Genomic DNA, 25,782 nt, shown 5'->3' with positions numbered 1-25,782 from the left:
ATAGGACGTGCGTACGCACAGAAATATTCGGATTTATAAAACCGTGCGCACGCACATCCTACGCAGTTTTCCCTTAATAAATCACAATCAATTCTAAATGTAGCGCAGCTTTTGCGGCTTCATGTCACGCCCATAGTTGCCCATAAATAGTCCGTGAAACGCCCACAAGTTAATATTCATAGGTTGCGAAATCATGGCAAACACAGAGAGGAAATTAAAAAAAAACGAAACTTCACTCAATGTGAGGTAGAAGTTATCGTTGGCGAGGTTGAAAAGAGAAGAAAAGTGTTGTTTGGAGGGCACAGTGTGGGCATTACTAATGCCAAAAAGACACTTGAGTGGCAAAAGGTTGCAGACGCCGTAAATGCTGTAGCCTCACAACCTCGGACTATCGCCGAAATAAAAAAGAAATGGTCGGACATCAAAGTCGAGGCAAAAAAGCGTCTAGTGCTCCATCGCCAGAGTGTGTCCTCTTGCTGTCTGAAGATGCGTTCACTCCGAATCCTTCCATTCGCCACATCTTCTAGAGCACAAGATCAGCCATTGTGCGTCATTACGCATTGAGATGGGCATTTTATTTCCATCCATTTAATTGAATCTGACAAGCTACAGATGTCGATTATAATCTACGTGGAAATGGGAAATAGTTCCGTGCAAATGTAATGTCTTGCAGCTTTCTGAATGGTTGAGACATACGTCATTTTATCAAAAATAAAACTAAAGGCATATGCATGAATACCATGAACGTAGCTGATGAAGAAATTTTACTATGAAAACAACTTTCCCCAGTGGACAATTAATACATCTATCTATTTATCTATATATCTCCCTAATTATCTATCTATCTGTCTAATTGCATCTATCTGCTCCGCCAGACGGACACTTGACGAGAATATCAGTTTTGTACATTAGCTATTTCGTTGTTTACCATATTTATGAGGATGAATTGCAATGCATAACATGCCAATATTATTGCAGAACATATTTCACTTTTCTTTTTGCAAATATGTGTTAATTTGCATTTATGTTGTAATTTTTGTTTGTTTTACACTGCAGATCGATCAAACGGGTGTTCGTGTAGGCTGTTCATTGTAAGACTTGCTTTGTGAAGTCTTAATGTTATTTATGAGAGGCATAGCCATTTCTTTTACACAACGGTCTACAGTTTCACACACTTTCACGTGTTTCTTCCATCTGCCGACGGTGTCGCCATTTCTCATTTCACCCGTTTTTGTGCGTACGCCTGGGTCAGAGCTTGCGTGAAGGACCGCACATTTTCCCGTCAAGTTTGCTTTTTATAAATACCAATTATTGCGTAGAGAGCGGCGTACGCCTTCTTTTGTGCGTACGCAACGTTTATAAATGAGGCCCCAGATTTCTTAAATGGAAACCGGGGACATTTCCCATTTGAGGGGTCAGAATCACTGAAAATCACATTTGTTATTATCTAATAATTAAAAACGGGGACAATATATTTATGAATGTTTTTTTGTTGTTGTTGTGGGCTCCCTAAATTATTATTAACATTAAGAATTATTATGATTTAATTTGATTATTAAGATTTTTGGTCTGGTATTAATACAATTCACCAAGACAAAAATCAAACAATGAAAACAGTAAATAGTAACCACTGTAAATCACAAGCCGTTCAAAACAATATTATAACGTGACTTAACAAAAACACATTACAAAAATAAAACAACATAAATATGATATGATTAATAAAACTATTTAACAAAATATAATTGTATTTAATACTTTAATTTTCACAAGTTTATACTGTATAAATTACTTTTTTCTTATTTTTTACTTCAAATGTTTTGTTACGTTTGAGCTTGAAAATAACTCTTTCTATCTTTAATTGGTTTTGTTATTTTGCATTTAGGCTTATTTTAAGCATGTGTGTGAGTATGTATATTCTGCACATGAATGTGTTGTGAGTGTAATTGTTTAGGTGTTTTATAGTTCAGGGGCCCGTTCTTCGTACGTCGCTAACTCAGTTAGCTGGATTTGATTGTTGACGATTTGACATGATCTCGGATTGTTTGGTTCTTCGAAGCTCATCCTGGACTTGCTGTCATAGTAACTTGCTGTATCTTGAGGTGATACTTAAAATCTGTCCCAGCCACTGCTACTTTATTACAAGAGTTCATTACTGAACCAGGGGCAATAATAATAATTTTAAATAATAATAATAATATAAAAATGTTATATTATTTATGTATATGAGAATGTATAGGCTATAATATTATAATGTTGTATATAATAATATAGACACAGCCAATTGATTGAGCGATTTATTTGTGATGGAATAATTACTTTATAATTTTATTGGAGGTTTACACACATGTTGTACAGTTACTCTGAGCCGTGCATTAATTTAAGTGATCACGGATATTATGGGATGGCTTGATGCAGCGCAGAAGATGCAGATAATTTGATTTTGACCCTTAAGAAACTTTAATACTCGTCACTAAGTCACGTTACAAATCTTTTCCAAATTGAATTAAAAATTTAATTACAACATTGAAATAAAAATGTAAAGGGTGTACAAATACTGTATAAAATCGTGAATATAAATAATTGGTAATCATGTTAAAAAAACAAAAAACATTTATCATTTATCTATTATAACTTTTATGTTGGTTTGGTGGTTTGGCTGTTTCCTTATAAAGGTCCAGAAATTCGTGGGGTTTTTATTGTATAATTTGTCTGTTTTTTGCCAGGTGGCTTTTTTAATTATATGATGTCATTACGTTGCTGTCTTGACGCCAGCCAATCGCTGCATTGCTGATCGTGGTTTCGAGTCTCGATGCATCTGCCCTCTTCAGGGAACACAAGAACGCGCAGTGATCTTAGATCATTTAATCCAGATATTTTAATCCAATCCGCAAATTCGTTTGAAGAACCAAATTAGCCTGAGATCAGTTATCACGATTAAAAGATCTGGGATCTGTCAAATCATCTCAGATGTAATAAGCAACGTACGAAGAACAGGCCCCTCTTCGTACCTCGCTAACTCAGTTAGCTGGATTTGATTGTTGACGATTTGGCATGATCTTGGATTGTTTGGTTCTTCGAAGCTCATCCTGGACTTGCTGTCATAGTAACAGGTCCATAAGCTTAAACCTGCTCGGGAGCAGGCTTATTTCATGTAAACAGGATTAGATTCTTGAGGTGATACTTAAAATCTGTCCCAGCCACTGCTACTTTATTACAAGAGTGCATTACTGAACCAGGGGCAATAATAATAATTTTAAATAATAATATAAAAATGTTATATTGTATGTATATGAGAATGTATAATGTTGTGTATAATACTATAGACACAGCCACTTGATTGAGCGATTTATTTGTGATGGAATAATTACTTTATATAATTTTGTTTTTATCGGTTTACACACATGTTGTACAGTTACTCTGAGCCGTGCATTGAGTGATCACGGATATTAGAGGAGTGGCTTGATGCAGCGCAAGAGAGGATAATTTGATCTTGACCCATAAGAAACTGTCACGTTACAAATCTGCTTCAAATTAAATTAAAAATTAAATTACAACATTACTATAAACAAATACTGTATAAAATCGTGAATATAAATAATTGGTAATCATGTTTAAAAAAAAAAACATTTATCATTTATCTATTATAACTTTTATGTTGGTTTGGTCGTTTGGCTGTTTCCTTATAAAGGGAAAAAACATTTTTTTTTTTGGTGTAATTTGCCAAGTTTTTTGCCAGGTGGCTTTTTTAATTATATGATGTCATTACATTGCTGTCTTGACGCCAATCGCTGCATTGCTGATCATGGTTTCGAGTATCGATGCATCTGCCCTCTTCAGGGAAAACAAGAACGCGCAGTGATCTTGGATCATTTAATCCAGATATTTAAATCCAATCCGCAAATTCGTTTGAAGAACCAAATTAGCCAGACATCAGTTATCACGATGAAACGATCTGGGATCTGTCAAATCATCTCAGATGTATTAAGCGAGGTACGAAGAACGGACCCCAGATGTGTATCACTGCTTTGTGACTGCGGAAGTTTTGGGGACAAAACAATCCCGCACCTGTCGATGCTCTGTTATAAAGCACATGCAAACAGTTTTACTTTAATTTAACATGAATAGTTAGTATGTTACTACCTTGAAAGTGATAACGATGTTTCGTTTGATATTTGATGATAATGACACTCTGCTCTTGGTTACGTTCTTCATGAAGTAGCGCGCGACCAAGTACAGTCGTTTCCACTGCGGTCTAAAGTACCGGGAAGATTAGGCAGATTAGTCCGGTGATGTAGGACTGCGCGCGGCTGCTCCTCCCAGTCAGAGACGGACAGGAATCATTTTCGTGCGACACTGTCTGCCACAATAACGAGGAGATTCAAGCAGCACTGCTTTTTGGTAGTTATGTATTGTTTTAATAAAGAGGTCATTAACAAAACGGCGGAAAAGAGACGAGCACTGATACTAAAGCGTATTCTGAAAGCTCATAAAGCTAGATTTAAAATAAGACAATGTATGTTATTACGGACATTGACCGTGAGATGGCTGAGACGAACGCGCGCCATCGGACAGAAAGAGCAAGACTGATATTTACTGAAAGCAGAACGAACGAACCTCGCAAAAGACTTTTAAAAATGCCGGTTGAAATAAAATACTGCGTGAGTTCAACTAATCAGCATGTTCAGCGCCCAAGTCCCACCCCCGAAAGTTCCCGAACTTTGAAAAAGTACTACTCTGCCCGGGAGCAGGGCCATTTGGAGGGGGAAATATTTACCCGGATCTTCATTTAGACCCTGGTTCCTGTGGTCGAAACACACCGAGTACCACCCCAGAGTTCCTAGTTCCTGGGGAAAGTTCCTGCGGTGGAAACGCTTATGTAAATGTTGGGCTTTTTTGCGATGTGAATGCGGGTTGTTTTGAACAAACTGTAAAACGGGGACATTTCCAGGGACAGCTCCAGTTGGGGACAGAACACCAAAAACCGGGACTGTCCCCGGAAAACGGGGACGTCTGGTCACCCTAGTGTATGCAAATAGTGAATAGATAATGTACGTAATGAAGCGAATGTAGGGCTGTGTGGTATATTACCACAATAAAATTCGGTAAAGCTGTTAAATTCTGCTCACATTTATTCTAAAACTACAATAACCATCATATTTACTCAGGGCACACAACTGTACACTCACTCACGATTTATCTCAACATAAGAGAGTTGTCAGACAATAAATGGAAAAAAAGTAAAAAAATTGCTTTACTTATTTTAAAAAGTAATTCAAATATTTTGTTGTAAATTTAAAAGCAATGCGTTGCTTTACTAGTTATTTGAAAAAAGTAATCTGATTATGTAACTCAAGTTACACACAATGTAAAGTCGTGGCCTCAAGATCCTATGTTAAGGGGACCAAATTGGGCAAATTCCAATTGGAAGTGAGCATCCCTTTGCCCTACTCACTCCGAAGAGTAGAGGCCTTGAATTGAGGACTTTGGAGGGAGCTGGGCACTTGTATGTCATAATGAAGCCATTTGGAATGGACTTGGCAAAGGAAGGGAGCAACAAACACCACGTAATTTCCTCATTAGCTTCATTTGGAGTGTTACCACATCAACGCTAGGTAGCAATAACAGGAATATTTTATTATTGCTGTTGATATAATATACAAATAAATGTACATTTATAATGAAGTTATTAAAGGGGTCATGAATTGAGAAATCTTATTTTCCTTGAGCTTTTGACAGAGGTATTCATATTATAAGAATATCTGAAAACTTCCTTTTTAGTCCAAACAGCTTTTATTGAAACCAAGCCCAGAAAACGACTCGTTTTGGAATTTGCCTATTGTGAAACACCACCTCTGCAGAAGATCAATGCCTACTTCTATATTGCTGTAGCCATGCCCACTGATTTGTGCATGACAAGTTGTAGGTAAATTAACTTTTTTCTTCTTCTTTTTTTTTTTTTTAGGTAAATAACATGTGACACTAACACTGGATCAATCAACTAAGCAGTAAACATGCCTTTGAAGGTTGCAAAATATTGTGCAGTACCATGTTGTAGAAAAACACAGTCGCTGCATAACCTTCCTTCTGATTCAAACATTAGGTGTGCGTGGTTGAACTTTGTTTTTAATGAAGTTCCTGATCACGTGAATAAGACACTGAGCATTTGTTCGCTTCATTTCACGGCGGATTCCTTTGCAAACAAGAGACAGTTCGATGCTGGATTTGCAGAGAGACTGAGATTAAAAAATGGTGCCGTGCCTTCTATATTGGATCCGACAGGGACGGCGCAACACACTTATGTGAGTAATTCTTTTTTTTACTATTGCTTTGTTACAGATCGTTTGATATGTTCTGAATATGTGTACATGTCTAACCAAAATCACCAGTGACCAGTGATTTCTGATATGTAATGTTTCATGTACAGTCAAATGTTCTTTGTCTCTCAACTCAACTCAACTCAGCTTTATTTATATAGCACCATTAAAAACAACAATTGTTGACCAAGGTGCTGTACATTATATCGAATATTAGTAAAATATAGCACCACGTAGGCTAAAAAATACATTAGGACACAAAACAGACCAGACACAGCACAAATCATCTACAATTAAAAGCCAGAGAAAAAAAATAAGTTTTGAGTTTTGCTTTAAACTCGTGCAATGTAGAGGCAGTTCTAATAGAGACAGGTAAACTATTCCAAAGTTTTGGTGCAGCAATGGCAAAGGCACGGTCTCCTCTCAGTTTCAGCCTAGACCGGGGAACATTTAACAGTCTCTGGTTGGTTGACCTAAGAGACCTTCCAGAATTTTGGATCGATAGTAAATCTGACATATATACCGGAGCTGATCCATTCAATGATTTAAAAACCAGCAGTAAAACTTTAAAATCAATTCTATAACGAATGGGGAGCCAATGCAGGGATCTCAGAACTGGAGTAATGTGCTCACGTTTACGAACACCGGTGAGGAGCCGGGCAGCTGCATTTTGTACCATCTGCAGACGGTTCAAAGATGCTTGATTGATACCCATATAGAGGGAATTACAGTAGTCCAGCCTTGTGGAAATAAAAGCATGAATCACCCGTTCAAAATCCTTGAACGAGAGAAATGATTTTACTTTAGACAGTACTCGAAGATGAAAAAAACTGGTTTTGACAATGTTATTAACCTGTTTGTCAAATTTAAGAGCACTATCAAAAAACACCCCCAGATTTTTTACTAGTGGTTTCACACATGAAGACAAATAACTAAAATTAGCACTAGGGGAACTAGCAGCTTCTGAGGATTTAAAAACTATAATCTCTGTTTTTCCTTCGTTGAGGTGAAGAAAATTCAGGGACATCCAGGCCTTTACTTCCGCTAGACAAGCCAACAGGGTATCCAAACCAACGTTATTTGTTCCCAGGGGCACTATATCCCAGGGGATAGATTTGAGTATCGTCTGCGTAGCAATGAAAGGAGATGCCATATTTCCTAAAAATCGCCCCCAGGGGGAGCATATACAAAGAGAATAAAACCGGAGCAAGAATAGAACCTTGAGGGACACCACACATGAGAGGAGACGCATTGGAAGTAGATTCACCAATCCTAACAGAGAATCTTCTAACAATCAAATACGATTGAAACCATTTAAGGGCATTTCCCCGAATGCCCACCCAGTGCTCCAAACGTGAGATGAGAACAGAGTGGTCAATTGTGTCAAACGCCGCACTCAAATCTAACAGCACTAACACCGTGGACCTGCCAGAGTCCAGAGTCAGTAACACATCATTTAAAACTTTTACCAGAGCGGTTTCTGTGGAGTGGTATTTCCTGAAACCTGATTGGAACACCTCAAAAATCTGGTGTTCATTCAGAAAGCTCTGTAGTTGGTGAAACACTATTTTCTCTAAAATTTTAGACATAAAAGTGAGATTTGAGACTGCCCTAAAATTTGACACAACTGTCGGATCTAAATTAGTTTTTTTGAGAAGTGGACGAACAATGGCATGCTTCATGTCATCTGGTACCATAGCTGTTTCAAGGCAGCCGTTCATAATCTTTAGAACAGGAGGTCCAATCACCTCAAAAATCTGTTTAAAAAACAGTGGGGGAAGAGCGTCAAGGGGGGATCCAGAAGGTTTGAGCTGGTCTACAATATTGTGCAAATCAGGCAGCGTTACAGGTTCAAATTGACTCAGAGTGTTGGTGGAAGATGATGATATAGAAAAATCATATGAAGAAAATGAAAAAGAAGAAGAGGGGATATTTGACCTAATACCCCTTATCTTGTCCAAAAAAAAATTAAGAAATTTGTCACATATCTCCAGAGACTCGCAGGGGAAAAGTTCGGCAGAGGGGTGGTCTGAAAAATATTTGTCCTTTGCTGTTTTCACCCCTTTCTGATATTGTTTCAGACTGAACCTCAATATTTCATATGAGACTTGCAGCTTATCCTTTTTCCACCTTCTTTCGGCCCTCCTGCAGCCCTGACGAAGTGTGCGAGTGTCATCATTGAGCCAGGGCTCAGCCTTTGATTTATGTTTTTTGGCTTTTAAAGGAGCCAAAGAGTTTAAAATATTAGTGGAGACAATATTGAACTGATTAAAATAATCCACACCACTACAATCCTCACAAAATAAAGATGATTGAGACACCTCCTTAAAAGCAGCAGAAAATTCAATACCCGTAGTTGGAGTAATCATACGAGACCAGCGAACAGCCTTAGTGGGTCTTGTAACATTATAACAGGTGGGGACTCTAAAAATGATAGGCTTATGATCTGAGATAACATGTTCATCTATTGCCAAATCACATACTGTCAGGCCATGTGAAAGCACTAGATCCAGAGTATGACCATGATTATGAGTGGGAACATTCACATGCTGTACCAGATCAAATGAGTCCATAAGGCTCAAAAATTCTTTGGCTAAAGCGTTATCTGGACAACATACATGTATGTTAAAATCCCCAAGGATTAAAAGTCTATCAAAATTGGGGATTGTTCCTCCTAAAAAGTCAGAAAATTCATTAATAAAATCTTTGTGTGGTTTAGGTGGTCGATAGATGACTGAAATTGCCACTGGATTATCCAATTCCAATACAAATAACAGAAGTTCAAAACTAGGATAAACATCAGTCACTACCATCCGACAGCGATAGTTCTGATTAAAAATACAAGCCAGTCCTCCCCCTCGACCCACAGTACGAGCAGAGTTTAAAAATGTACAGTCAGGTGGTACCAGTTCACAAAACGGGCTCAAATCTCCTGGAGTAAGCCAAGTTTCCGTGATGAACAGAAAGTCTAGACTGCGCGAAGTAAAAAAGTCATTAAGAATAGTAGTCTTGTTTACAACTGACCTGGCGTTGATTAAAGACATCCTGATCTGCCGCGACTCCGTAGCCCGCTGTGGTGCTTGGTATAACGAACGGAGATGACTGAAGCAAACACCGCCTCGGCGCAGACGGGGTGGGCGAATTTTTGGAAGTTGATCCGTCGGATTGCCTACGATCGGTGTATTCCAAGCGTGCAGTGGTTCCAGCAAACACCCCACAAAGAAGCGGCCACAACCAGACGCATACGCTCGTAGGCCAGTGCGAAGCGGGAAGTCCGATTTAGACAGCAATAAAAGCCTCAACTTGACCGCAAAACCTCCGCGCCTTCCCCGTCTTTTGCGGCGCTTCCTACCTGGCAAGGGACAAGGCAGGTGGCGCAGACAGTCAGGTACAGTCACCAAAGGAGAGGCAAACTGTGCACCACACTTGACATCATGGAGTAGCTCTTCAGTTATGTGTTTAATGTCAAGCAGCGTTTGACGATCATATGTTAAAAGTGATGAAACATTTTGTAAAACAACTAACATAAAACACATTATAAGAAACAAACGGGCAGACACAACAGGCAGAACAGGCAGACAGCAGGCCACACACATCGGCGCCATCATGCATTCTCACGTGTTACATGCATTCTCACGTGTCTCGAAATTGTATATTGCTATTTGTGTCAGTAAATCAAACCAGTGTCTAAACGGTCAACTTCACATTGTTTCTCTTAGTAGGATGAAAACAATGTTATTGAAACTGATTAAATCATATCAGGGCTTGACATTAAGCATTGTCATGTGGTTGTCCTTCGGACAAGTACATTTGTCATTCACTTGTCCAAGTAAAAAAGTTACTTGCCCGGAGTCAATATAATTATTTATTGTAGTTATACAAATCATTAGAGCATATATAGTTGTGTATATACAAGTTTGTGTCACATTCAGTCCAGCACTTCTGTATCTTCAGAGTTGCTGCACATATTTCTTGATTCCCAGGGGTTAAACCCTGGTTGACGTCGTCTTTGGCTGCTGGTCCACCATCTCTCTGCTGCCAGTCCGGCGTCAAAGTGCTTAAGAGCTGGGCCCTCCACTGATAAAAACATCAGTCGCTGGAGCTGGACTGGACTCAGGCTGGTCCTCCAGTCAGGCTTCACTCGTTTTATAGTGGAGAATCCTCTCTCACACACAGCTGTGTTGACTGGTAGGACCAGGTAGACGTTCATCAGAGGCACCAGATTCTTGAACCTTGCACGCATTAAGCTGTAAGTTTCTTAGTACAGGGCTGTTTGCAGGGTTTTTCCTAGGTCAGAAATGGTCTTCGGTGGTGGCTGACAGACATGGTCATCCACACACAGTAAAAAGTACTGTATTATCCACATGATCTGCGATACTGACAATACATTTAAAATAAATACAAAGAAAACGTTTGTGAATGTTTTTTTTTTTTTTTGCTTATCCTATTTATTCATGAAAAAAACAATCACTGTCAGGACAGATAATAAAAGAAAGTGATAACTTATTTTACATTTAAACACCATCATTACCAAAGTATAGTCAAAAATGTAGAACTGAATTATCAAACACGTCACAATTTGTCTATTTACAAATATCACAGCCTGGAGATGAGCATTTAACTCGTCTCTTTTTATTAACACTGTAGAACCTTTTTACAAGGTCTCTGTAGTCAATTTCATCCTGATGGGGCCTATCTACAGCCACCTTGCAGCATACATCCAAATGCTGGTCCTTCAGCCTGTTCATATACATTACACAGATCTCTCAACAAATATTTACCACTTAAATCAGCAACATTTTAACAAGTTTAAGTACCAATTTCAGGCAATAGAAAAGCCTCTCTACATCCACAGTCTGGACAAGTGCTGTTAGGGCTATAGCTGCAGATAAACTCAGGAATGGGTTAATGTCCTTGACATCTTCAGAAACAAGCCACAGAAATGTCTCCTCAAGTGATTTCATCTGTAGAAAGCATGGTAAAGCATGGGTACATGGGTTATTACCTCAAATATACTGCAAAAGGGGCAAACTGCAATTGTTACCTTAAAAAAACTATTTATACTTGATGTAACCTATAAAATAATTTATTGGTATAAAGACTGTATTTAGGTTGATTTCAGTGATGTAAGAATATGATGGTACTTGATGGAACTTTGACCTGAGTAAAACTAGCTCATGTAAGTAGTTTATTATTTTACACCTACCTTCAAATCTGGATTCCTAACTCTCTGTTTGAAGGTACCCCACTCAGAAAGTAGTGGCTCCTCAGACAACCTTGGAATCTCTTTTGCAAGAGCTTTCATATCCTCATCATAATTTGGTTCAAGGCTTGTGTGGGGATAGACCTTGGTGTCATGACAGAGAAATGATTGAGACTGCCCATATTTGGAAATCTCTCACTGACATTTTTAATCAGCATGTCAATGAATGGGTTCATAACCTATGACAACATACAAACTGTATTATTTAGTAAATAATGTTTTTAGTAGGGCTGTCAATCTTCCTCCATTATCCCATTCGAATTTCATTCATTAGTTTTTTTTAAATATTTGAATTATATTCGAATATTAAATGCTCAAATTTGACAATACAATTTTCAATTCGAAATTTGCTCAATATCGAAAATACAAACTTATCCAAACAAATTAGCATTAAAGAAATGTAGAACAAATGTAAACCATAGTGCGCTGCTTAAGTTAGTAACAGTGACACTAACATTAGGCTATAGGCCAGGCTATAATAATCAACATGGGCAAGATTTGGTCCTAAAGGTTGTTGGCCAAAAACACAAGGCGATCTACGTTTTCTGGATCTAGTGCAGAGCGTTTTTTATTTACTATAATCCCCGCCGCGGAGAAACCCTTTCTGCTCTAACCGAGGTGCCTGGGATGCTCAAGTAGTGTCGTGCCAGCTGGGCAATGTGAGAGTACTTTTGTGGCGTTCACACCGGAGAAATGCCTATTCGCGTCTCTGCATTGACTTAACATGTAAATCACTCACGCAAATCGCATCCGGTGTGAACGCACCATTAGACCCTGATGTCTTCCACCACGACAGTGGATCGCCGTTGGTGGGTAGCGGGGTCTCACTCTCGTAGATCAGCATTTCTTGTTGCAACATATTGCCAATGTCCAAGGTAGGCTTACCACCCCATGCGTCTGCGGCTGCGCCTTGGAGATAAACATTCCCAAAAAGATCGCCCAACACTGAGAGCAGTTTTCTCCTGGCACTGTGTCCCCTTCGCCATGGCTGCTCCCTCCTCATCTTCCTCATAGCTTTCCTCCTCAATCGCTATCAGCTCCGCTTTTACTTTCTCATGTACCTCCTGCTGCTGGTCTCGTTTCAAATGAATTAGCCGATGGAAACGCGGGTCGAGGTAGCTAGCGGTATTAAGCAGCATGAATGCGTCTTTGTTGTGACTGTATCGCTTCTCGAGATCCGTTGAGATCTTCGCTAAAGATAGTCAACAAATTAAATTTTTTTTAATTCTTTTTTAAACCCATTCGAATAGTAGTTTTAACATTCGATTAGTATTAATTTTTTTAATATTCGAATTGTATTCGACTACTGAAATTTGAAACAGCCCTAGTTTTTAGTATTTATATATTAAGTTATTTATAGATAATTAGTTTAAAATGTTAATTATTTGTATTGATCTTACAGTCTTTTGAAATCTTTCCCAGATACCATCCTGGAAATATGAAGGGATTTCCTCCTTCATTGACTTTAGGCCTGTCTCTGAAGTGAGCCAAGACTCCCACCTGTCCTTCACTGTGCTTTTGATTTTGAGCTCCCCAAGGGATGACTGAAGTGCTGTCACCTAAATACAGAAAAATAGCACAGCTCTAAATAGGCTATACCATTTTTAAATGAGCAAGTCTGTGGTATTGTGTTCAGACCTCCTGTTCAACTTGAGAAAAGAAGAGGTTGCGTCTTTGGAACACTTGAAACTGTCTGTGCAGCTTCTCATGCACAATCTGCATGAGGCAGAGTGCTGGAGGGAAGAACTCTGCCTTTGCAAAAGTTGTAAAGGCCTTGGGCTGTTGGTTCTGTTCTAGCCTGAAGGGACAGGTCTGCCAGAATGGCTGGGAGGATCTTTCAGGCTACATCAGTGGCCTCTTTGTTACTCTCCCATCTAGTTTGGTTTCCACCCTATTTTAAATAACAGAAATTACTTCAAAATGTATTTTATACCACTGTTCTCCAATTCAAATATTGCTTACATTTCTCAAATTATTTTTTATTTATTTTTAGTCTTTTTATTCTATAATTCTGATTCATACCTGCAGTTTTAGTTGTGGAAGCTCAAATAATTTATCCATCTCTCTGAGACTGCTAGTTCTTGTACTGCTTGCTTGATAGAACCAAAACATTGTTTACATGGTGCTTCAGTGTTTGGTTAGGTAAGACATCCCCATTTTGTTCATGCAATCTGACACTGCAAGATTGATGCGATGGGCAACACAGTGGACAGTGATAAGTCCAGGGAAATGGTCTTTAAGCCTCTTACTCACTCCAGATGTCTTTCCTTGAAATTAAATTCAAAAGCTAAAATTTATAACATTAAATATATTCTAATAGAACTATCAACACTTACCAATCATAACAGAAGCACCATCACTGGCAAATGATGCAAGAGTGGCCGTAGGAAGGCATTTTTCTGCTATGATGTTGAGAATGGTTTCTGTTATGGTTGCAGCATCCCCAGCCTTAACCTTAGCCACCTGTAAAACGTTTGGTTTTGGCACTGTCTGACCAACAGCATCTAAACCAAGAAAACTGAAAAGATTATTAGTTAGTGCATAAATTAAAAGTGAATTGACAAAGAAAAATGTATTTGTCAGTTAAGATGGCTAAAACAAATCACACTTGATTACAACACCAAGTTGTTTTTCAACGGAGATGTCTGTGATCTCATCCACCATAAGGCCCCAGGCAGATGACTTTGCTACTTCAGTCAGTAGCTGGTCATCCATCCACTTCCCTATGATCTTTAACTGCTCATCAATAATGTGGCTGCAAGTGTATGTTGTGTTTGAACTAGCCTAAAAGAAGTGCATTCGATTCATATTAAATTATACACCGATTTAAAAATAGAGGTCTAAAGTTAGTGAAACAAAATAAAAATACCTGCAGTCCTTGAAAGTAAGTGCATCCAAGTCTCTTGCTCAGTTGAATGAGTGGTTAATAACTTGCATGATGGGGCCATTTACGCTTCAAACACTCATAAATTATTTTAAAACAACCTTCGAGTGCTTTGTGCTCCATATCAACTTGTGGTGCAAAGGCCTTTTCTAAAGTTTTCCCTTTTAAAAGAAAAAAAATATATATAGATGAGATCTAAAATGCAGAGATCGAAAGGCAATGTAGTTATGTAATAACATAACTAATATTTTGGAAATATTTTAAGAAATTTAATGAAAATTTTATTTACATTTAAAGCCAAACGATACACTCTAAAAACTGCTGGGTTAAAATCAACCCAAATTGGGTTTTTTGGCAACCCAGTGCTGGGTCAAAAAGGGACGTTCCCAGTGCTGGGTTGTCATTTTAACCCAATTATGGGTTAAAAATTACTACACTGCTGGGTTGATGTAACCCAAAATGGGTTGGAAGTTTAAACTAGAAATTTGAGTAATTAAAATGACTAAAATAACACACATCTACAGCAATACAGACTTCAGTAATCAAAATATGAAATTTTATTTTTGTTTTATCAAGTAAAATTGTCCATTTGTGAATACATTTTTTTTCATCACTCCCTCCCTATTGACAAAATTCAATGAGACTTGAAATAACTTCTTGAAGAAAATATGAAGTGAAATCTAAAAACATTTCATTTACATCAACATCTTGCACATAAGATATCATGTGAGCGAAATACTCAGTAAGAATCAATTGTAGTGTAATTGTACTGTAGAAGAAAAGTACAAGTATTTAGAAGTAATAGTAGTAAACATAAAAAGAACAGCATAAAAGAGGCAAGGTCAGAGACAATAATAACAAAAACTGTCAGCAAAAGAGTCAGAAAAATTTACCTTTTGAAGACAATTTGAAATCTTAAAACATATCAAAGCATTTACATCAACATCTTGAGCATACATCATGTGTGAAAAATACTCAGTAATCAATTGTAGTGTAATTGTACTGTAGAAGAAAAGTACAAGTATTTAGAAGTAATAGTAGTAAATATAAAAAGAACAGCATAAAAGAGGCAAGGTCTCAGACAGTAATAACAAAAACTGTCAGCAAAATGAGTCAGAAAAATGAACCTTTTGAAGAACATATGATTTTGAAATCTTAAAACATTTCAAAGCATTTACATCAACATCTTGAGCATAACATCATGTGAGAATTACTGTTTGTCAGCAAAAATGAATGCTCGCAAAACTCTCATTGTTGGCGTTTCATCCCCAGAAAGTCCATAAACCACAGTCTGTAAAAACTGCCACACTGTGGAACACTGTTTCGGGTAGTCTATGTCAAATATGTAGAATGCCTTAAAGCAAACATCAACTGCAGCAAGCAATGTATTTTGCTCGAGAAAATTCTTACTATCTTACTATGAAAATTGTCATGACTAACAGTAACTGTAAACAGGGAAAATCTCTCCTTTTTTAGAATGACTGTATTATTTATTTGTAACAATAATACCCATTACCTGCTGACATCAAGTCTACACTGGAAAGTAGATCACGAGATTGTTTCTCTCTGCTGGCAAACTGCAGAATCTTATCCTTAAACACAGGGACCCAATTTTCGGTGAGTTTTGAAGCGGAGTCTGGATTCAAAATTAAGAAATCCTGGGATATCTAAAAAATACAAAACAAAGGCCAACATGGCAAAAAAAAGTTGTTAAACAAAAAAGAAAATACTGAGCCAATGTTTTAATTTCTTAAATTTAAACCCACCATGCCTGGAGTGTTGAGGAGACGTGAATACTCCTTGAATATTTCCATGATTGTCTTGGTTCCATTGTCGCGAATCCATTTGGCCCTATGGATAGACGTCTCCTTCATGTATTGCTCAACCTGACTTAGTGGCCAGATATTATTTTTAAGCCACTCAGTCATTTGAGTAGCTCTTTCTGAATCTATATTTGACTCTGTTGAGAGCAGAAATGTAAAATCACAAACAGGAATTTTGAATGGGAAAATATGTTTAAGCTGAGATACACACAGACACTCATATACACACACACACAATATATATATATAAATATATATAATTCCGTCAGCATCTTTCATGCTGACCCTGGCTAATCAGGCAGTCCTTATTAGCTGTGGTTCTATCACTGTGTTGAGGTATTTTGAAGGATTGCATCAGAAACGAGTGATGGAAATGCGAAAAATTAGAAACAAAATTCAAAAAAAAGTTTTTACACTCACTTGAGGTGGTTTTTGACTAGTATGAAAACAAGTTAATGCAAATAATGGGAGATGGAAACGCATTTGCCGAATAAATTCTGACGTTGCGAACACTAAACCCACAGGAGGACTCTTTTTAGAGAACCAAATCATTTGGCTCAGTAATAAGAGTCTGCTCTTTCAGCTCCCAAACAGCTCTTCATTTCCCACTTCTGACTCTTTAAATTCCATCAAATTTAGTAATTTTTGGCCTGCTGTGATTGATATTTATGCACATATTTCACTTAAATTATTCAATGTTACTCATCTTGTTTTCTGACCCAATATTACGAAGGATCTTTTCACCACACTGCTCGACCATATACAGTGATTGAATGTTATGTTAATGTGTATGTGCGTGCGATGAATCGAGAACAGAGGGGTAATGTACATACACATACACATACACATCAAAATAACATTCAGCTAGTGACTACTTGAAGTGTGGCTGAGCTGTGTAGTGAAAGGATAATATTATTCTGTCTTGTATTAATATACAAAAAGGGAAAATGGCTCTCACTTAAAGCAGCTGGCTCATAGATCAATAAAATTTAGTAGAGGCCGCGGCGCCATCTTGTAACACATCCCTTTACAGTTGCTACTCTTATTAAACTCTTTTAAAAAATTTGCTATTCAATGCTGTAATTTGGTGTAACTGGTGGAAGTTGGTGGCAGACCCGACTAATCGATAATGTGAATCGTTGTTGATGATTTTCATTATCGATTATTATCGATTTTATCAACTAATTGTTGCAGCCCTACTTTTATGCCACCATCAAAAACCTGGAACTAAATATATTTTAGTTATATAAAATATAACTATTTATCACCTGTCAACCAAACAAAAAGAAACCAAAAGAAGACTGATCTGGTTGCAAGCACATTATCGAGAAGAAATGAAAATTAGGGATGCTTATTTTGACAGTTTAACCGTTGACTAAAAGTATGAATTTTAACAGATTATAGACATTGGAAATGCAATTGCAAACAGACTTTGCTTTTTCATTTCATTTGGCAGGAGTTGTACGTAAACGAAAATGCAAACAGCAATGCGTGATTTGCAATTGAGTTTGGATTGTCACATTTTATGCCTCTACAAATTGAAAACGCAATTGGAAATACAATTTGCAATTCCTTTTGAAAATAGTCCGCGATATCCTTCCATAAGGATTTTTTTAATGTATAGATATAGATGTTGTCTATGCTTCACTCATAATGCTTCCCCTGTTGAAAGCCTGCGCATTCTCTAAACTGTCTGGGTGCTGCACTGCTCTTGCAGTTCAGTGGCGCCGCCTTTTTTTTCGACAACATTGTAGCCAAACTCAAACACCAAGCCCAAAAATGCTTTATAATAAGTGGTCATGGCAACACTGCGGTAAACCTCGGGATAAAACAGAGAGACTATCATTAGTACCTATTATACCTCACACACAACTGATTGATTGCTCCTGCCTGAGATTGCTCCTGCCTGATCGATTGCTCCTGTCTGCATGCTGTGTCTGTTGCTCTGTAGCTCAAGTCTGTAGCTCTGTAGAGCCTTGCCTATGTTTGAATCTTTATTTTGATATTTCCTCTTTCTTCTACTGCTAAATATAACTTACTCATCACCATACATTGTTTAAAAATTGCCTATCACGTTAAATTTGACATCGCTAGCTTTTAATCTAAATCACCATCACACGTTAGCATTTCGCTAGCCTGTTAGCTTGTTATCGCTGCACCCGGGTCTCCCTTTTTCTGAGTCCATAACTTGGATTAGTAAATTGTGTCCAGCAAACGATTGTGGTAAGTGGTAAGTTGGATTAATCAACAAACACGGTAAGTCATGTCTTCTCCTGTCATTATCACTTGCACCGCATGTCGCATGTTCAGTATAGGCTTCTCCGCTGGCGAACAGGGCTTCACATGTGATAAATGTAAGGAGATAGTTAGGCTGACGGAGAAGATTTCAGAATTAAAAACACGCATCCATACTTTATCTGAGAGTAGTGAGGATGTAACAGCTTTAGACACTGATTTGGATGCAAATAGCTTAGTGAACTCTGTACATTCTTCGGTTCCGGCTGCAGGGCCCTCGCAGCAGGGAAACTGGGTAACAGTGAGGCAGCATAGTCGCAGACCAAAGAACCGCTTTTCCGTTCCGGTTATAACATCAAACAGGTTCTCCCCTCTCAGTGAAGCACCCACTGAGTATCCTGTTGAAAGTGCCCTAGTCATTGGCGATTCTATTACACGGAACGTGAAGATAGAGACACCAGCCACCATAGTCACTTGTTTACTGGGAGCCAGAGCACCTGACATCAAAGCAAATTTAAAAGTGCTGGCTAAAGCTAATCGTAAATTCTCTAAGATTATTATTCACGTCGGCACTAATGATGTTCGACTTCGCCAGTCGGAGATCACCAAAATTAACATTAAAGAGGTGTGTGAACTCGCTAGTACGATGTCAGAGGCTGTTTTTTGTTCTGGACCGCTCCCTGTAAAAAGGAGTGATGAGATAGTTAGCAGACTATCATCACTCAATGGCTGGTTGTCTAAGTGGTGTCTGCAAAATAACATAGGGTTCATAGACAATTGGAAAAGTTTTTGGGGCAGACCTGACCTGTTGAAGAAGGATGGCATCCATCCCTCTTGGGGTGGTGCCGCTCTTCTCTCTAGTAATTTGGCACATAGTCTTAGAGCTTAACCTTGACTCACTAGGGCCCAGGTCAGGAAGCAGACAAACTGGCTAAACCTAGATATAATATCACCTAGATATTATCATATAGAGACTGTGTCTGTTCCCCGAATTAGTAAATACAAAAAAACATCAAAACCATTCAACAGTAAAAATGTAATTGATGTCCAACAAATAAACAAAAGATATAATACAGATGAACAATTGATAAAGCTTGGGTTGCTGAATATTAGATCCCTTTCCCCAAAAGCGCTTATTGTTAATGATATTATTACAGATAATAATCTAGATGTGCTCTGTTTGACAGAAACCTGGCTAAAACCTGACGACTACATTACCTTAAATGAGTCTACCCCCCAAGATTATTGTTATAAACATGAGCCGCGTCTGAAAGGTAAAGGGGGAGGGGTTGCTTTAATTTATAATAATATCTTCAGTATTACTCAGAAGTCTAGTTTCAAGTATAATTCCTTCGAAGTTTTGGTGCTTTATGTAACGCTATGTAGTGTACATGATAAAACCCGTTCAACATTTGTGTTAGCTACTGTATACAGGCCACCAGGGCATAATACAGACTTTATCAAAGAATTTGCTGATTTTCTATCAGAGTTAGTACTGGCCGTAGATAAAGTACTTATTGTTGGTGATTTTAATATCCATGTAGACAACGGAAAAGACGTATTGGGATTAGCATTTAAAGACACACTAAACTCTATTGGAGTTAGGCAACACGTGTCAGGAGCCACTCATCGCCATAATCATACTTTAGACCTAATATTGTCACATGGAATAAATGTTGATACCATTGAAATTCTGCAGCAGAGCGGTGACATCTCAGATCATTACTTAGTATCATGTATACTTAATTTAGCTAAGGTTGCAAAGCCGCCCCCTCACTTCAAAAATGGCAGGACAATCACTGCCGCTACTAAAGATTGCTTTTTAAATAATCTTCCTCATCAGTATCATCTGCTCAGCATCCCAGATAGTATAGGAGAACTCGATGTTGCAACAGAAACTATTGACTCTCTCTTTTCCAGTACTTTAGACACAGTTGCTCCTCTGCGCTTAAAGAAGATTAAAGAAAATAGTCCAATGCCGTGGTACAACGAGCACACCCGGGCCCTTAAAACAGCAGCCAGAAAAATGGAGCGCAGCTGGAAGAAAACAAAATTAGAGGAATTTCGTAATTCGTGGAAAGAGCACATGATCACATACAGAAAGGCCGTAAAAACTGCTAGATCTGCTTATTTCTCAACTCTCTTGGAAGAAAACAAACACAACCCAAGGTATTTATTCGATACAGTGGCTAAATTAACCAAAAATAAAGCTTCAACTTCTGATGATTGTAAACAGCACAGCAGTAATGACTTTATGAACTTCTTCACATGTAAGATTGATAATATTAGGAAAAAAATGTTAACCATGCAGCCGTCTACTACAGTATCACATCAGACAGAGCATTGTAGTGTCACTGAGGAAAAATGACACTCATTCACTGCTATAGGAGAAGAAGAATTGGCTAAACTCGTTAAATCATCAAAATCGACAACATGTATGCTCGACCCTATACCGACTAGGCTATTAAAAGAGATGCTACCAGAGGTCATAGATCCTCTTCTTAATATAATTAATTCATCTTTGTCATTAGGATATGTACCGAAAACTTTTAAGTTGGCTATTATTAAACCACTTATTAAAAAACTGCAACTTGATCCTACAGAATTAGTCAATTATAGACCAATCTCAAATCTACCCTTCCTGTCAAAAATACTTGAAAAGGCAGTGTCTTCACAATTATGTTCCTTTTTAGAAAGAAATGGTATCTGTGAGGATTTCCAGTCAGGATTTAGACCGTATCATAGCACTGAGACTGCTCTCATCAGAGTTACAAATTATTTACTCTTATCATCCGATCGTGGCTGTATCTCTCTATTAGTGTTACTCGATCTTAGCGCTGCATTTGATACTATCGACCACAACATTCTTTTGAATAGACTTGAAAATAATGTAGGTATTAGTGGAATTGCTTTATCATGGTTTAAATCATACCTATGCGACCGTTATCAGTTTGTAGTAGTAAATGAAGATATGTCACACCGATCGCAAGTTCAGTATGGAGTACCACAAGGCTCAGTGCTAGGACCGCTACTCTTCACCCTGTACATGCTACCACTGGAAGATATCATTAGGAAGCATGGCGTTAGTTTTCATTGTTATGCTGACGATACTCAGCTCTATATTTCTTCACGCCCTGAAGAAACTTACCAATTCACAAGATTAACGGAATGCATAGCTGATATAAAACATTGGATGACCAGTAATTTCCTGCAACTCAATTCAGAAAAAAACAGAATTTTTAATTATTGGACAAAAAAGCTCCACAAGTAGTAGCCTAGAATACTGTCTAACACTTGATGGCTGTTCTGTCAAGTCCTCGTCGTCAGTGAGGAACCTGGGTGTGCTCTTTGATACCAATCTTTCGTTTGAAAGCCACGTTTCTAGCATCTGTAAAACTGCTTTCTACCATCTTAAAAATCTATCTAAATTACGGCACATGCTCTCAATGCAAAATGCTGAACAGTTAGTTCATGCGTTCATGACCTCAAGGCTAGATTATTGTAATGCTCTACTGGGTGATTGCCCTGCTCGCTTAATAAATAAACTCCAGCTGGTCCAAAACGCAGCAGCTCGAGTTCTTACTAGAACCAGGAAGTATGACCATATTAGCCCAGTTCTGTCAACACTGCACTGGCTGCCTATTAAACATCGCATAGATTTTAAAATCTTACTTATTACTTATAAAGCACTAAATGGTTTAGCTCCCCAATACTTGAGCAAGCTCTTAACATATTATACTCCATCACGTCTACTGCGGTCTCAAAATTCTGGCCAGTTGATAATACCTAGAATATCCAAATCAACTGCAGGCGGTCGATCCTTTTCCTATTTAGCTCCGAAACTCTGGAACAGTCTTCCTAACATTGTACGGGAAGCAGACACACTCTGTCAGTTTAAATCTAGACTAAAAACACATCTCTTTACTGTGGCATACACATAAAACACTTTTTCAATGAAATGATTGTTGGGCTGCATTAACTAGGTCAGCCGGAACCGGGAACACTTCCCATAACACCTGATGTACTCGTTACATCATCAGAAGAATGGCATCTACGCTAATGATAGTCTCTGTTTTATCCCGAGGTTTACTGCAGTCAGCCGGATCCGGGCCGTATCCAGTTCAGATGATGGACCTGCGCCCAGAGAAGACCAACACAGGACCCCGAAGTGTCTGCAGAGACCGTGATTAGACTCCCCCTGCAACTGCCTCATCGACACGGCATCTCAATAAACCCGTCTCCGGCGTGTTGACTCAGATTGTTCGAATATTACAATTAAATAATACTTAAATCGATATGTCATCCTCAATAAACCCGTCTCCAGCGTGTTGCCTCCGATCATTCGAATATTGCACTTTAATAATTACTTAATCAACATCATCCTCAATAAACCCGTCTCCAGCATGTTGCCCCCGGTCCCTCGAATATTCTGATCTATTATGACCTCTGAGCTGTAAAGCTGCCAGAATAATAATAATAATACGCTGTTTGTAAATTGGCCAGAGGAGAACTGGCACCCCGACTGAGCCTGGTTTCTCCCAAGGTTTATTTTTCTCCATTAGGTCACCTAATGGGGTTTTGGTTTCCTTGCCACTGTTGCCTCTGGCTTGGCGTGGTCAGTTGGGGACACTCAATTTTTCAACTAAACATTGAAATAAATCTAATTAATAAACTAAATTAACCATTTAAACTAAATTACTGAACGAATTATTGATCTAAAGCCCACACTGTCACTGTATGATAATTGAAATGAACTGATGACATCAGCGTTTTTTCCAGAATGGCTATACAGCTGAATAAAATTATGCTGCATTATTTTCCTGTTTAACACTGTAAAGCTGCTTTGAAACAATCTACATTGTTAAAAGCGCTATATAAATAAAGTTGACTTGACTTGACTTGACACTGCAAGAGAGCTCTGTGAATCAGCCTTCCAAGCATAAACAAAACACAATGCCTTGGTCTATGGTGGTTTGGTAGGGGTGTAACAGTACACATATTCGTACCAAATCGTTTCGGTACAGGATTTCTGGTACGGTGCACATGTACCAAATGCAATCTTTAACAGTTAACAGTAGGCTTGTTTTACCCGCAGAAAATCAGAGTTCTCATACGAACATATTAAGTATTCTGTCCATTTTATCACAAAATTCACACAACGCAGTAACAAACTGCCCAGAAGCAGTCAAATAAGAAAGACAAAGAAAATAAGTGAGGTTATTCACTCACCGAAAGTACTTGCGACGTCAAGGACGGCACATTCAACTTGTAAAACATGGCGAAAGTGTTCTGAGAAGACCAGCCAGCTATAAAACATGTATCCCAAATAGACATGCCTTTAGACCAGACCTATGAAGAGGCGATAGCCCTCGTTGAGTGTGCTCTGATGTTGAGGGGGCATTCCTGTCCCTGGCTCACATAAGCCAAAGCAATAGCGTCCACTATCCAGTGAAAGAGCCTCTAAAACGAAACAACTGGCTCCCGTTATCCAACCTGTGTTGCAGGAAATGTAAAACATCCTACACGGAACAGCTTGCCGGGTCAATATCGTTATCATGGCACCTTTTCACGAACACTCCCCATTTTATAGGATAAAGGCACCTAGTGGAAGGCGCACAAGACTGTAAGTTTGTTGACTCAAGCACATGGGAAGGCCGGGCGCCGGCCACCTCTAAGACCCCTGAAGCAGCCATGCATGACGGCTCCACAACTCCAGGCTGGAATGCCATATTGCACCGTTAGCTTGAGACAGCAGGTCCCTCCTGAGGGGAATTCACCAAGGAGGAGCCGCCAGCATCTCTCTGAGATCCAGAAACCAAGGCTGATTCGGCAAGTTCGGGGCAATGAGAATTACCAACACCGATCTCCTCCCTGATTTTGCATAACACCAGAGGGAAAAATCTTTACCAGTGGGAACACAATGTCAGAGCGTCCCCCACTAGCGGGGAGTGAAACAGCGAAAAGAAGAGGTAAGGAAAGCAATATTGATTGTATGAGGAAACGGCTCAAACAGACATAGTTCCTCTTTGCACAAACAGACATAGGAACATTGCATTCGTCACCTGTAAGAACTGAGGGAACACAATGCAGAATGCGGGGCTTGGGGGCCAGACCTCCAACGAGCTCTCTCCTTAGAGAGAGTCCGTAAGGCGTCTGTGTCCACGTTGCTGCCATCCGGGGACTGCAGAATCTTAGCTTGAAAACATGTAGCACCGCCATCACGTACAGTGCTGCTGGTGTAGGCCTTGTCGGCGAGGTGGGCAGTTAGTCTGCAAGGCTTGGATGGCAGGAAGAGCACAGATGGGTGGCGACAGACTCTTCGACGAGGGCGCATGCGCACATAACCATGGGCTTCCTCCACATGGGAAAAGATGGCCTGCATAGAAGTGTGGACACATGCCGACTGGGGTGCAAACCACTATTTCACCACGTGTTCATGGACAAACGGAGTCTCCCTCCTCAAAGCAACCTGACGGCGGCCCGACTGGAAGTAGAGCTGAAGATCTTTGCCCGAACCCGACTGAGCCAGACGGGACCCGACGGGTTCGGTCTTAATTTCTATCATTTTACACGGACTCGGGCCGGGCTCGGGTTTGCGCGGTAAAATGAGCAGTCAGGTGATGCGGTTTTTTTATCGCGAAAATGGATGCTGAGGAGGTGAAACGGAGGCTGGCCTCTGGCGATTACGTATTGGTTGCACCGGCAAAGAAAGCAAAGTCTGAGGTGTGGAAAACGTTTGACCATGTGCATAATGAGAATAATGAGCCAGTGGGTTATGTAAAATGCAAAAGATGTGGCATTCTGTTAAAGTACGACAGCAAAACGACAGGGAATTCGTCACTGATAAGGCATGCTGATCGAAGCTGTTCAACACCTGCCAGTTCCCAGGATCAACCAACAATCACATTGTTCGTTACAGCATCAAAACCCATCCCTGCAAAGGTGAAACAAACGGTGACGGAGAAGTGTGTCAGCTTATGCTGTAAAGACATTAGGCCTTTTAATATCGTAAATGGCGAGGGGTTTGAAGAGCTGGCACAAGAACTAATCAATGTCGGGGCTGCGTATGGGAGGGTTCCCGTAAACTCTGTTATTCCCCGCCATGTGATAATTGCGAAAAGGTGCACTGAGATGGCAGAAGAAAAGAGGGAAGCTTTAGTACAGAAACTTAGTACAGAAACAGAAAAAGACTTTGTTGAAGGATGGCACAGTCGCAATGACCACAGATATGTGGACAGAGGATTATAGGAAAATCAGTTA

General features: G+C 39.1%; 1 protein-coding gene across 1 annotated transcript in view; it reads left to right on the top strand.

Moving 5' to 3' along the window:
• Window positions 1–5,992: 5,992 nt before the first annotated feature.
• The window catches only part of LOC307127995 (uncharacterized protein), a 29,220-nt gene continuing 9,430 nt past the window's right edge, over window positions 5,993–25,782 (top strand). The window contains exons 1-2 of the mRNA XM_079819508.1: window positions 5,993–6,008; window positions 6,104–6,302. The gene's annotated coding sequence lies outside the window, so the exon portion shown is untranslated. The remainder of the gene's footprint in view (window positions 6,009–6,103; window positions 6,303–25,782) is intronic.

Source organism: Gobio gobio (genome assembly GCF_949357685.1).
Source record: "Gobio gobio genome assembly, chromosome: 6".
In the NCBI taxonomy this organism is placed as follows: Eukaryota; Metazoa; Chordata; class Actinopteri; order Cypriniformes; family Gobionidae; genus Gobio; species Gobio gobio.
Note: the sequence above shows the minus strand (reverse complement) of the source record. Positions and strands in the feature narration are given on the sequence as shown.